Genomic DNA, 12,296 nt, shown 5'->3' with positions numbered 1-12,296 from the left:
CAGTTGAGTATTAGAGCATTTGAACTAATCCTCTTGGCAGATCGCATGATTGCGGAGTGACAGGTATGAAACAGCCCCATAACATGAATGAGTGAATGCTGTTCACCCACTATAACAAGAATCAACAAAGTACATGACGCTGCCGTGAAGTTGAACACGCAACTTTCTGATCTGGAGTCAGACGCGCTACCGTTGCGCCACAGAGGCAGCCCGAGTGGTCCGGTCCGATGGCGCTGTGTTACGTTATAGAAGAAACGCTCAAATAAGCTCTATTTTCAGAATCAAAAAGGTTTTCTGGCAATTGTCAGTGAACAAAATTCCCAAACTACAAGCGTACTTGGGTGGTAAGGTGCAGCATAGCATTTTAGCCTAAGTCCAAGATGTTTATAACACATGAGATTATTCAGCAACGCCTTGACAGGGATGACTAATGAGGCCAAAGAGTTCTTTTGGGGTCTCCCCACGTAGATTTAAATCCTGAGAGTAATGGCTTCTTCTGCTCAAGTGTGTGATGGGATTTTGTTTACTTTGCCAGTGCCCCATTTTTAAGCCTATGGCTTTTGATTTCTTTCGATCGATCGATCGATCTTTGCAAAGTAAATAAGTATTCAACTGCGGACTCTTGGTTGACATTGCCATCCCTCTGAACTTTAGAAGCATGCGCTTTGGCCTCAAAACTCCTCCTACTTTTGGCGGCAGGAAAAAAAGGCTACAACCCATACACACGCACAAGAAAAGGTTCCGATGGCGCTGTGTTACGTTATAGAAGAAACGCTCAAATAAGCTCTATTTTCAGAATCAAAAAGGTTTTCTGGCAATTGTCAGTGAACAAAATTCCCAAACTACAAGCGTACTTGGGTGGTAAGGTGCAGCATAGCATTTTAGCCTAAGTCCAAGATGTTTATAACACATGAGATTATTCAGCAACGCCTTGACAGGGATGACTAATGAGGCCAAAGAGTTCTTTTGGGGTCTCCCCACGTAGATTTAAATCCTGAGAGTAATGGCTTCTTCTGCTCAAGTGTGTGATGGGATTTTGTTTACTTTGCCAGTGCCCCATTTTTAAGCCTATGGCTTTTGATTTCTTTCGATCGATCGATCGATCTTTGCAAAGTAAATAAGTATTCAACTGCGGACTCTTGGTTGACATTGCCATCCCTCTGAACTTTAGAAGCATGCGCTTTGGCCTCAAAACTCCTCCTACTTTTGGCGGCAGGAAAAAAAGGCTACAACCCATACACACGCACAAGAAAAGGTTCCGATGGCGCTGTGTTACGTTATAGAAGAAACGCTCAAATAAGCTCTATTTTCAGAATCAAAAAGGTTTTCTGGCAATTGTCAGTGAACAAAATTCCCAAACTACAAGCGTACTTGGGTGGTAAGGTGCAGCATAGCATTTTAGCCTAAGTCCAAGATGTTTATAACACATGAGATTATTCAGCAACGCCTTGACAGGGATGACTAATGAGGCCAAAGAGTTCTTTTGGGGTCTCCCCACGTAGATTTAAATCCTGAGAGTAATGGCTTCTTCTGCTCAAGTGTGTGATGGGATTTTGTTTACTTTGCCAGTGCCCCATTTTTAAGCCTATGGCTTTTGATTTCTTTCGATCGATCGATCGATCGTTGCAAAGTAAATAAGTATTCAACTGCGGACTCTTGGTTGACATTGCCATCCCTCTGAACTTTAGAAGCATGCGCTTTGGCCTCAAAACTCCTCCTACTTTTGGCGGCAGGAAAAAAAGGCTACAACCCATACACACGCACAAGAAAAGGTTCCGATGGCGCTGTGTTACGTTATAGAAGAAACGCTCAAATAAGCTCTATTTTCAGAATCAAAAAGGTTTTCTGGCAATTGTCAGTGAACAAAATTCCCAAACTACAAGCGTACTTGGGTGGTAAGGAGCAGCATAGCATTTTAGCCTAAGTCCAAGATGTTTATAACACATGAGATTATTCAGCAACGCCTTGACAGGGATGACTAATGAGGCCAAAGAGTTCTTTTGGGGTCTCCCCACGTAGATTTAAATCCTGAGAGTAATGGCTTCTTCTGCTCAAGTGTGTGATGGGATTTTGTTTACTTTGCCAGTGCCCCATTTTTAAGCCTATGGCTTTTGATTTCTTTCGATCGATCGATCGATCTTTGCAAAGTAAATAAGTATTCAACTGCGGACTCTTGGTTGACATTGCCATCCCTCTGAACTTTAGAAGCATGCGCTTTGGCCTCAAAACTCCTCCTACTTTTGGCGGCAGGAAAAAAAGGCTACAACCCATACACACGCACAAGAAAAGGTTCCGATGGCGCTGTGTTACGTTATAGAAGAAACGCTCAAATAAGCTCTATTTTCAGAATCAAAAAGGTTTTCTGGCAATTGTCAGTGAACAAAATTCCCAAACTACAAGCGTACTTGGGTGGTAAGGAGCAGCATAGCATTTTAGCCTAAGTCCAAGATGTTTATAACACATGAGATTATTCAGCAACGCCTTGACAGGGATGACTAATGAGGCCAAAGAGTTCTTTTGGGGTCTCCCCACGTAGATTTAAATCCTGAGAGTAATGGCTTCTTCTGCTCAAGTGTGTGATGGGATTTTGTTTACTTTGCCAGTGCCCCATTTTTAAGCCTATGGCTTTTGATTTCTTTCGATCGATCGATCGATCGTTGCAAAGTAAATAAGTATTCAACTGCGGACTCTTGGTTGACATTGCCATCCCTCTGAACTTTAGAAGCATGCGCTTTGGCCTCAAAACTCCTCCTACTTTTGGCGGCAGGAAAAAAAGGCTACAACCCATACACACGCACAAGAAAAGGTTCCGATGGCGCTGTGTTACGTTATAGAAGAAACGCTCAAATAAGCTCTATTTTCAGAATCAAAAAGGTTTTCTGGCAATTGTCAGTGAACAAAATTCCCAAACTACAAGCGTACTTGGGTGGTAAGGAGCAGCATAGCATTTTAGCCTAAGTCCAAGATGTTTATAACACATGAGATTATTCAGCAACGCCTTGACAGGGATGACTAATGAGGCCAAAGAGTTCTTTTGGGGTCTCCCCACGTAGATTTAAATCCTGAGAGTAATGGCTTCTTCTGCTCAAGTGTGTGATGGGATTTTGTTTACTTTGCCAGTGCCCCATTTTTAAGCCTATGGCTTTTGATTTCTTTCGATCGATCGATCGATCTTTGCAAAGTAAATAAGTATTCAACTGCGGACTCTTGGTTGACATTGCCATCCCTCTGAACTTTAGAAGCATGCGCTTTGGCCTCAAAACTCCTCCTACTTTTGGCGGCAGGAAAAAAAGGCTACAACCCATACACACGCACAAGAAAAGGTTCCGATGGCGCTGTGTTACGTTATAGAAGAAACGCTCAAATAAGCTCTATTTTCAGAATCAAAAAGGTTTTCTGGCAATTGTCAGTGAACAAAATTCCCAAACTACAAGCGTACTTGGGTGGTAAGGAGCAGCATAGCATTTTAGCCTAAGTCCAAGATGTTTATAACACATGAGATTATTCAGCAACGCCTTGACAGGGATGACTAATGAGGCCAAAGAGTTCTTTTGGGGTCTCCCCACGTAGATTTAAATCCTGAGAGTAATGGCTTCTTCTGCTCAAGTGTGTGATGGGATTTTGTTTACTTTGCCAGTGCCCCATTTTTAAGCCTATGGCTTTTGATTTCTTTCGATCGATCGATCGATCGTTGCAAAGTAAATAAGTATTCAACTGCGGACTCTTGGTTGACATTGCCATCCCTCTGAACTTTAGAAGCATGCGCTTTGGCCTCAAAACTCCTCCTACTTTTGGCGGCAGGAAAAAAAGGCTACAACCCATACACACGCACAAGAAAAGGTTCCGATGGCGCTGTGTTACGTTATAGAAGAAACGCTCAAATAAGCTCTATTTTCAGAATCAAAAAGGTTTTCTGGCAATTGTCAGTGAACAAAATTCCCAAACTACAAGCGTACTTGGGTGGTAAGGAGCAGCATAGCATTTTAGCCTAAGTCCAAGATGTTTATAACACATGAGATTATTCAGCAACGCCTTGACAGGGATGACTAATGAGGCCAAAGAGTTCTTTTGGGGTCTCCCCACGTAGATTTAAATCCTGAGAGTAATGGCTTCTTCTGCTCAAGTGTGTGATGGGATTTTGTTTACTTTGCCAGTGCCCCATTTTTAAGCCTATGGCTTTTGATTTCTTTCGATCGATCGATCGATCTTTGCAAAGTAAATAAGTATTCAACTGCGGACTCTTGGTTGACATTGCCATCCCTCTGAACTTTAGAAGCATGCGCTTTGGCCTCAAAACTCCTCCTACTTTTGGCGGCAGGAAAAAAAGGCTACAACCCATACACACGCACAAGAAAAGGTTCCGATGGCGCTGTGTTACGTTATAGAAGAAACGCTCAAATAAGCTCTATTTTCAGAATCAAAAAGGTTTTCTGGCAATTGTCAGTGAACAAAATTCCCAAACTACAAGCGTACTTGGGTGGTAAGGTGCAGCATAGCATTTTAGCCTAAGTCCAAGATGTTTATAACACATGAGATTATTCAGCAACGTCTTGACAGGGATGACTAATGAGGCCAAAGAGTTCTTTTGGGGTCTCCCCACGTAGATTTAAATCCTGAGAGTAATGGCTTCTTCTGCTCAAGTGTGTGATGGGATTTTGTTTACTTTGCCAGTGCCCCATTTTTAAGCCTATGGCTTTTGATTTCTTTCGATCGATCGATCGATCTTTGCAAAGTAAATAAGTATTCAACTGCGGACTCTTGGTTGACATTGCCATCCCTCTGAACTTTAGAAGCATGCTCTTTGGCCTCAAAACTCCTCCTACTTTTGGCGGCAGGAAAAAAAGGCTACAATCCATACACACGCACAAGAAAAGGTTCCGATGGCGCTGTGTTACAATATAGAAGAAACGCTCAATTAAGCTCTATTTTCAGAATCAAAAAGGTTTTCTGGCAATTGTCAGTGAACAAAATTCCCAAACTACAAGCGTACTTGGGTGGTAAGGTGCAGCATAGCATTTTAGCCTAAGTCCAAGATGTTTATAACACATGAGATTATTCAGCAACGCCTTGACAGGGATGACTAATGAGGCCAAAGAGTTCTTTTGGGGTCTCCCCACGTAGATTTAAATCCTGAGAGTAATGGCTTCTTCTGCTCAAGTGTGTGATGGGATTTTGTTTACTTTGCCAGTGCCCCATTTTTAAGCCTATGGCTTTTGATTTCTTTCGATCGATCGATCGATCTTTGCAAAGTAAATAAGTATTCAACTGCGGACTCTTGGTTGACATTGCCATCCCTCTGAACTTTAGAAGCATGCGCTTTGGCCTCAAAACTCCTCCTACTTTTGGCGGCAGGAAAAAAAGGCTACAACCCATACACACGCACAAGAAAAGGTTCCGATGGCGCTGTGTTACGTTATAGAAGAAACGCTCAAATAAGCTCTATTTTCAGAATCAAAAAGGTTTTCTGGCAATTGTCAGTGAACAAAATTCCCAAACTACAAGCGTACTTGGGTGGTAAGGAGCAGCATAGCATTTTAGCCTAAGTCCAAGATGTTTATAACACATGAGATTATTCAGCAACGCCTTGACAGGGATGACTAATGAGGCCAAAGAGTTCTTTTGGGGTCTCCCCACGTAGATTTAAATCCTGAGAGTAATGGCTTCTTCTGCTCAAGTGTGTGATGGGATTTTGTTTACTTTGCCAGTGCCCCATTTTTAAGCCTATGGCTTTTGATTTCTTTCGATCGATCGATCGATCTTTGCAAAGTAAATAAGTATTCAACTGCGGACTCTTGGTTGACATTGCCATCCCTCTGAACTTTAGAAGCATGCGCTTTGGCCTCAAAACTCCTCCTACTTTTGGCGGCAGGAAAAAAAGGCTACAACCCAAACACACGCACAAGAAAAGGTTCCGATGGCGCTGTGTTACAATATAGAAGAAACGCTCAAATAAGCTCTATTTTCAGAATCAAAAAGGTTTTCTGGCAATTGTCAGTGAACAAAATTCCCAAACTACAAGCGTACTTGGGTGGTAAGGTGCAGCATAGCATTTTAGCCTAAGTCCAAGATGTTTATAACACATGAGATTATTCAGCAACGCCTTGACAGGGATGACTAATGAGGCCAAAGAGTTCTTTTGGGGTCTCCCCACGTAGATTTAAATCCTGAGAGTAATGGCTTCTTCTGCTCAAGTGTGTGATGGGATTTTGTTTACTTTGCCAGTGCCCCATTTTTAAGCCTATGGCTTTTGATTTCTTTCGATCGATCGATCGATCTTTGCAAAGTAAATAAGTATTCAACTGCGGACTCTTGGTTGACATTGCCATCCCTCTGAACTTTAGAAGCATGCGCTTTGGCCTCAAAACTCCTCCTACTTTTGGCGGCAGGAAAAAAAGGCTACAACCCATACACACGCACAAGAAAAGGTTCCGATGGCGCTGTGTTACGTTATAGAAGAAACGCTCAAATAAGCTCTATTTTCAGAATCAAAAAGGTTTTCTGGCAATTGTCAGTGAACAAAATTCCCAAACTACAAGCGTACTTGGGTGGTAAGGAGCAGCATAGCATTTTAGCCTAAGTCCAAGATGTTTATAACACATGAGATTATTCAGCAACGCCTTGACAGGGATGACTAATGAGGCCAAAGAGTTCTTTTGGGGTCTCCCCACGTAGATTTAAATCCTGAGAGTAATGGCTTCTTCTGCTCAAGTGTGTGATGGGATTTTGTTTACTTTGCCAGTGCCCCATTTTTAAGCCTATGGCTTTTGATTTCTTTCGATCGATCGATCGATCTTTGCAAAGTAAATAAGTATTCAACTGCGGACTCTTGGTTGACATTGCCATCCCTCTGAACTTTAGAAGCATGCGCTTTGGCCTCAAAACTCCTCCTACTTTTGGCGGCAGGAAAAAAAGGCTACAACCCATACACACGCACAAGAAAAGGTTCCGATGGCGCTGTGTTACGTTATAGAAGAAACGCTCAAATAAGCTCTATTTTCAGAATCAAAAAGGTTTTCTGGCAATTGTCAGTGAACAAAATTCCCAAACTACAAGCGTACTTGGGTGGTAAGGTGCAGCATAGCATTTTAGCCTAAGTCCAAGATGTTTATAACACATGACATTATTCAGCAACGCCTTGACAGGGATGACTAATGAGGCCAAAGAGTTCTTTTGGGGTCTCCCCACGTAGATTTAAATCCTGAGAGTAATGGCTTCTTCTGCTCAAGTGTGTGATGGGATTTTGTTTACTTTGCCAGTGCCCCATTTTTAAGCCTATGGCTTTTGATTTCTTTCGATCGATCGATCGATCTTTGCAAAGTAAATAAGTATTCAACTGCGGACTCTTGGTTGACATTGCCATCCCTCTGAACTTTAGAAGCATGCGCTTTGGCCTCAAAACTCCTCCTACTTTTGGCGGCAGGAAAAAAAGGCTACAACCCATACACACGCACAAGAAAAGGTTCCGATGGCGCTGTGTTACGTTATAGAAGAAACGCTCAAATAAGCTCTATTTTCAGAATCAAAAAGGTTTTCTGGCAATTGTCAGTGAACAAAATTCCCAAACTACAAGCGTACTTGGGTGGTAAGGAGCAGCATAGCATTTTAGCCTAAGTCCAAGATGTTTATAACACATGAGATTATTCAGCAACGCCTTGACAGGGATGACTAATGAGGCCAAAGAGTTCTTTTGGGGTCTCCCCACGTAGATTTAAATCCTGAGAGTAATGGCTTCTTCTGCTCAAGTGTGTGATGGGATTTTGTTTACTTTGCCAGTGCCCCATTTTTAAGCCTATGGCTTTTGATTTCTTTCGATCGATCGATCGATCTTTGCAAAGTAAATAAGTATTCAACTGCGGACTCTTGGTTGACATTGCCATCCCTCTGAACTTTAGAAGCATGCGCTTTGGCCTCAAAACTCCTCCTACTTTTGGCGGCAGGAAAAAAAGGCTACAACCCATACACACGCACAAGAAAAGGTTCCGATGGCGCTGTGTTACGTTATAGAAGAAACGCTCAAATAAGCTCTATTTTCAGAATCAAAAAGGTTTTCTGGCAATTGTCAGTGAACAAAATTCCCAAACTACAAGCGTACTTGGGTGGTAAGGTGCAGCATAGCATTTTAGCCTAAGTCCAAGATGTTTATAACACATGAGATTATTCAGCAACGCCTTGACAGGGATGACTAATGAGGCCAAAGAGTTCTTTTGGGGTCTCCCCACGTAGATTTAAATCCTGAGAGTAATGGCTTCTTCTGCTCAAGTGTGTGATGGGATTTTGTTTACTTTGCCAGTGCCCCATTTTTAAGCCTATGGCTTTTGATTTCTTTCGATCGATCGATCGATCTTTGCAAAGTAAATAAGTATTCAACTGCGGACTCTTGGTTGACATTGCCATCCCTCTGAACTTTAGAAGCATGCGCTTTGGCCTCAAAACTCCTCCTACTTTTGGCGGCAGGAAAAAAAGGCTACAACCCATACACACGCACAAGAAAAGGTTCCGATGGCGCTGTGTTACGTTATAGAAGAAACGCTCAAATAAGCTCTATTTTCAGAATCAAAAAGGTTTTCTGGCAATTGTCAGTGAACAAAATTCCCAAACTACAAGCGTACTTGGGTGGTAAGGTGCAGTATAGCATTTTAGCCTAAGTCCAAGATGTTTATAACACATGAGATTATTCAGCAACGCCTTGACAGGGATGACTAATGAGGCCAAAGAGTTCTTTTGGGGTCTCCCCACGTAGATTTAAATCCTGAGAGTAATGGCTTCTTCTGCTCAAGTGTGTGATGGGATTTTGTTTACTTTGCCAGTGCCCCATTTTTAAGCCTATGGCTTTTGATTTCTTTCGATCGATCGATCGATCGATCTTTGCAAAGTAAATAAGTATTCAACTGCGGACTCTTGATTGACATTGCCATCCCTCTGAACTTCAGAAGCATGCGCTTTGGCCTCAAAACTCCTCCTACTTTTGGCGGGCAGGAAAAAAAGGCTAAAACCCATACACACGCACAAGAAAAGGTTCCCGTAAGCAGCTAATGAGTTGTTGGACTAGAAATCCATTGGGAATTTCCCGCGCAGGTTCGAATCCTGCCAACAAGGTGGTTCATGTTGTTCCCGTACGGGCCCCTGCTGGCAGGCCATTTGGCGGAAGTAAAGAATCCCTGGTTGGCTTTTGACCAGGGCCAGATTTAGAATATGTATTTTATGAAAGCTAAACTCAAACGGAAGCGCTGCCGACAGACATCACACAGCCCTGCTCTTGACGTTCGGCATGCGAACTGGCAGCGGTGGGATTTAAACCCACGCCTCCGAAGAGACTGGAACCTAAATCCAGCGCCTTAGACCACTCGGCAACGCTACCTGTTGCTCAGTTGGACAAGAAATGCGACCAGCGAAACCGTGCAAAAAAAGGCGTTTCTATGATAGTAATTATCTTCAAACCATGTTCCGTGTGCATGGAACTTTAGATATCAATTACAGGCGCCGATTTGCGACACGGCACTGCGAAAGCATGTGTCCTTGCGATGGTGGTATAGTGGTAAGCATAGCTGCCTTCCAAGCAGTTGACCCGGGTTCGATTCCCGGCCATCGCATGCTGTACTTTTGAGTTATACATGTGTATATGCAGTTTCATTCACAACTCAAGCTCTCAGAGGGCAATGGCCAAACTGTCAAACAGTTGAGTATTAGAGCATTTGAACTAATCCTCTTGGCAGATCGCATGATTGCGGAGTGACAGGTATGAAACAGCCCCATAACATGAATGAGTGAATGCTGTTCACCCACTATAACAAGAATCAACAAAGTACATGACGCTGACGTGAAGTTGAACACGCAACTTTCTGATCTGGAGTCAGACGCGCTACCGTTGCGCCACAGAGGCAGCCCGAGTGGTCCGGTCCGATGGCGCTGTGTTACGTTATAGAAGAAACGCTCAAATAAGCTCTATTTTCAGAATCAAAAAGGTTTTCTGGCAATTGTCAGTAAACAAAATTCCCAAACTACAAGCGTACTTGGGTGGTAAGGTGCAGCATAGCATTTTAGCCTAAGTCCAAGATGTTTATAACACATGAGATTATTCAGCAACGCCTTGACAGGGATGACTAATGAGGCCAAAGAGTTCTTTTGGGGTCTCCCCACGTAGATTTAAATCCTGAGAGTAATGGCTTCTTCTGCTCAAGTGTGTGATGGGATTTTGTTTACTTTGCCAGTGCCCCATTTTTAAGCCTATGGCTTTTGATTTCTTTCGATCGATCGATCGATCTTTGCAAAGTAAATAAGTATTCAACTGCGGACTCTTGGTTGACATTGCCATCCCTCTGAACTTTGGAAGCATGCGCTTTGGCCTCAAAACTCCTCCTACTTTTGGCGGCAGGAAAAAAAGGCTACAACCCATACACACGCACAAGAAAAGGTTCCGATGGCGCTGTGTTACGTTATAGAAGAAACGCTCAAATAAGCTCTATTTTCAGAATCAAAAAGGTTTTCTGGCAATTGTCAGTGAACAAAATTCCCAAACTACAAGCGTACTTGGGTGGTAAGGTGCAGCATAGCATTTTAGCCTAAGTCCAAGATGTTTATAACACATGAGATTATTCAGCAACGCCTTGACAGGGATGACTAATGAGGCCAAAGAGTTCTTTTGGGGTCTCCCCACGTAGATTTAAATCCTGAGAGTAATGGCTTCTTCTGCTCAAGTGTGTGATGGGATTTTGTTTACTTTGCCAGTGCCCCATTTTTAAGCCTATGGCTTTTGATTTCTTTCGATCGATCGATCGATCGATCTTTGCAAAGTAAATAAGTATTCAACTGCGGACTCTTGATTGACTTTGCCATCCCTCTGAACTTCAGAAGCATGCGCTTTGGCCTCAAAACTCCTCCTACTTTTGGCGGCAGGAAAAAAAGGCTAAAACCCATACACACGCACAAGAAAAGGTTCCCGTAAGCAGCTAATGAGTTGTTGGACTAGAAATCCATTGGGAATTTCCCGCGCAGGTTCGAATCCTGCCAACAACGTGGTTCATGTTGTTCCCGTACGGGCCCCTGCTGGCAGGCCATTTGGCGGAAGTAAAGAATCCCTGGTTGGCTTTTGACCAGGGCCAGATTTAGAATATGTATTTTATGAAAGCTAAACTCAAACGGAAGCGCTGCCGACAGACATCACACAGCCCTGCTCTTGACGTTCGGCATGCGAACTGGCAGCGGTGGGATTTAAACCCACGCCTCCGAAGAGACTGGAACCTAAATCCAGCGCCTTAGACCACTCGGCCACGCTACCTGTTGCTCAGTTGGACAAGAAATGCGACCAGCGAAACCGTGCAAAAAAAGGCGTTTCTATGATAGTAATTATCTTCAAACCATGTTCCGTGTGCATGGAACTTTAGATATCAATTACAGGCGCCGATTTGCGACACGGCACTGCGAAAGCATGTGACCTTGCGATGGTGGTATAGTCGTAAGCATAGCTGCCTTCCAAGCAGTTGACCCGGGTTCGATTCCCGGCCATCGCATGCTGTACTTTTGAGTTATACATGTGTATATGCAGTTTCATTCACAACTCAAGCTCTCAGAGGGCAATGGCCAAACTGTCAAACAGTTGAGTATTAGAGCATTTGAACTAATCCTCTTGGCAGATCGCATGATTGCGGAGTGACAGGTATGAAACAGCCCCATAACATGAATGAGTGAATGCTGTTCACCCACTATAACAAGAATCAACAAAGTACATGACGCTGACGTGAAGTTGAACACGCAACTTTCTGATCTGGAGTCAGACGCGCTACCGTTGCGCCACAGAGGCAGCCCGAGTGGTCCGGTCCGATGGCGCTGTGTTACGTTATAGAAGAAACGCTCAAATAAGCTCTATTTTCAGAATCAAAAAGGTTTTCTGGCAATTGTCAGTGAACAAAATTCCCAAACTACAAGCGTACTTGGGTGGTAAGGTGCAGCATAGCATTTTAGCCTAAGTCCAAGATGTTTATAACACATGAGATTATTCAGCAACGCCTTGACAGGGATGACTAATGAGGCCAAAGAGTTCTTTTGGGGTCTCCCCACGTAGATTTAAATCCTGAGAGTAATGGCTTCTTCTGCTCAAGTGTGTGATGGGATTTTGTTTACTTTGCCAGTGCCCCATTTTTAAGCCTATGGCTTTTGATTTCTTTCGATCGATCGATCGATCTTTGCAAAGTAAATAAGTATTCAACTGCGGACTCTTGGTTGACATTGCCATCCCTCTGAACTTTAGAAGCATGCGCTTTGGCCTCAAAACTCCTCCTACTTTTGGCGGCAGGAAAAAA

At 43.2% G+C, this 12,296-nt stretch overlaps 4 non-coding genes across 4 annotated transcripts; 2 read left to right on the top strand and 2 right to left on the bottom strand.

Moving 5' to 3' along the window:
- Positions 1–9,276: 9,276 nt before the first annotated feature.
- trnal-uag (transfer RNA leucine (anticodon UAG)) lies at positions 9,277–9,358 on the bottom strand. Its single transcript has one exon. It is a non-coding gene; the product is annotated as a tRNA-Leu (tRNA).
- Positions 9,359–9,518: 160 nt separating this feature from the next.
- trnag-ucc (transfer RNA glycine (anticodon UCC)) lies at positions 9,519–9,590 on the top strand. Its single transcript has one exon. It is a non-coding gene; the product is annotated as a tRNA-Gly (tRNA).
- Positions 9,591–11,193: 1,603 nt separating this feature from the next.
- trnal-uag (transfer RNA leucine (anticodon UAG)) lies at positions 11,194–11,275 on the bottom strand. The gene has a single exon. It is a non-coding gene; the product is annotated as a tRNA-Leu (tRNA).
- A 160-nt stretch (positions 11,276–11,435) lies between these two features.
- On the top strand, positions 11,436–11,507 carry trnag-ucc (transfer RNA glycine (anticodon UCC)). The gene has a single exon. It is a non-coding gene; the product is annotated as a tRNA-Gly (tRNA).
- The last annotated feature ends 789 nt before the right edge of the window (positions 11,508–12,296 follow it).

This window comes from Eucyclogobius newberryi, unplaced genomic scaffold (assembly GCF_026437365.1).
Source record: "Eucyclogobius newberryi isolate DKJ021-1_F unplaced genomic scaffold, fEucNew1.0.hap1 SCAF_11, whole genome shotgun sequence".
NCBI lineage: Eukaryota > Metazoa > Chordata > Actinopteri > Gobiiformes > Gobiidae > Eucyclogobius > Eucyclogobius newberryi.
The sequence above is the reverse complement of the archived record's forward strand: the minus strand, read 5'-3'. Positions and strand labels throughout refer to the sequence as shown.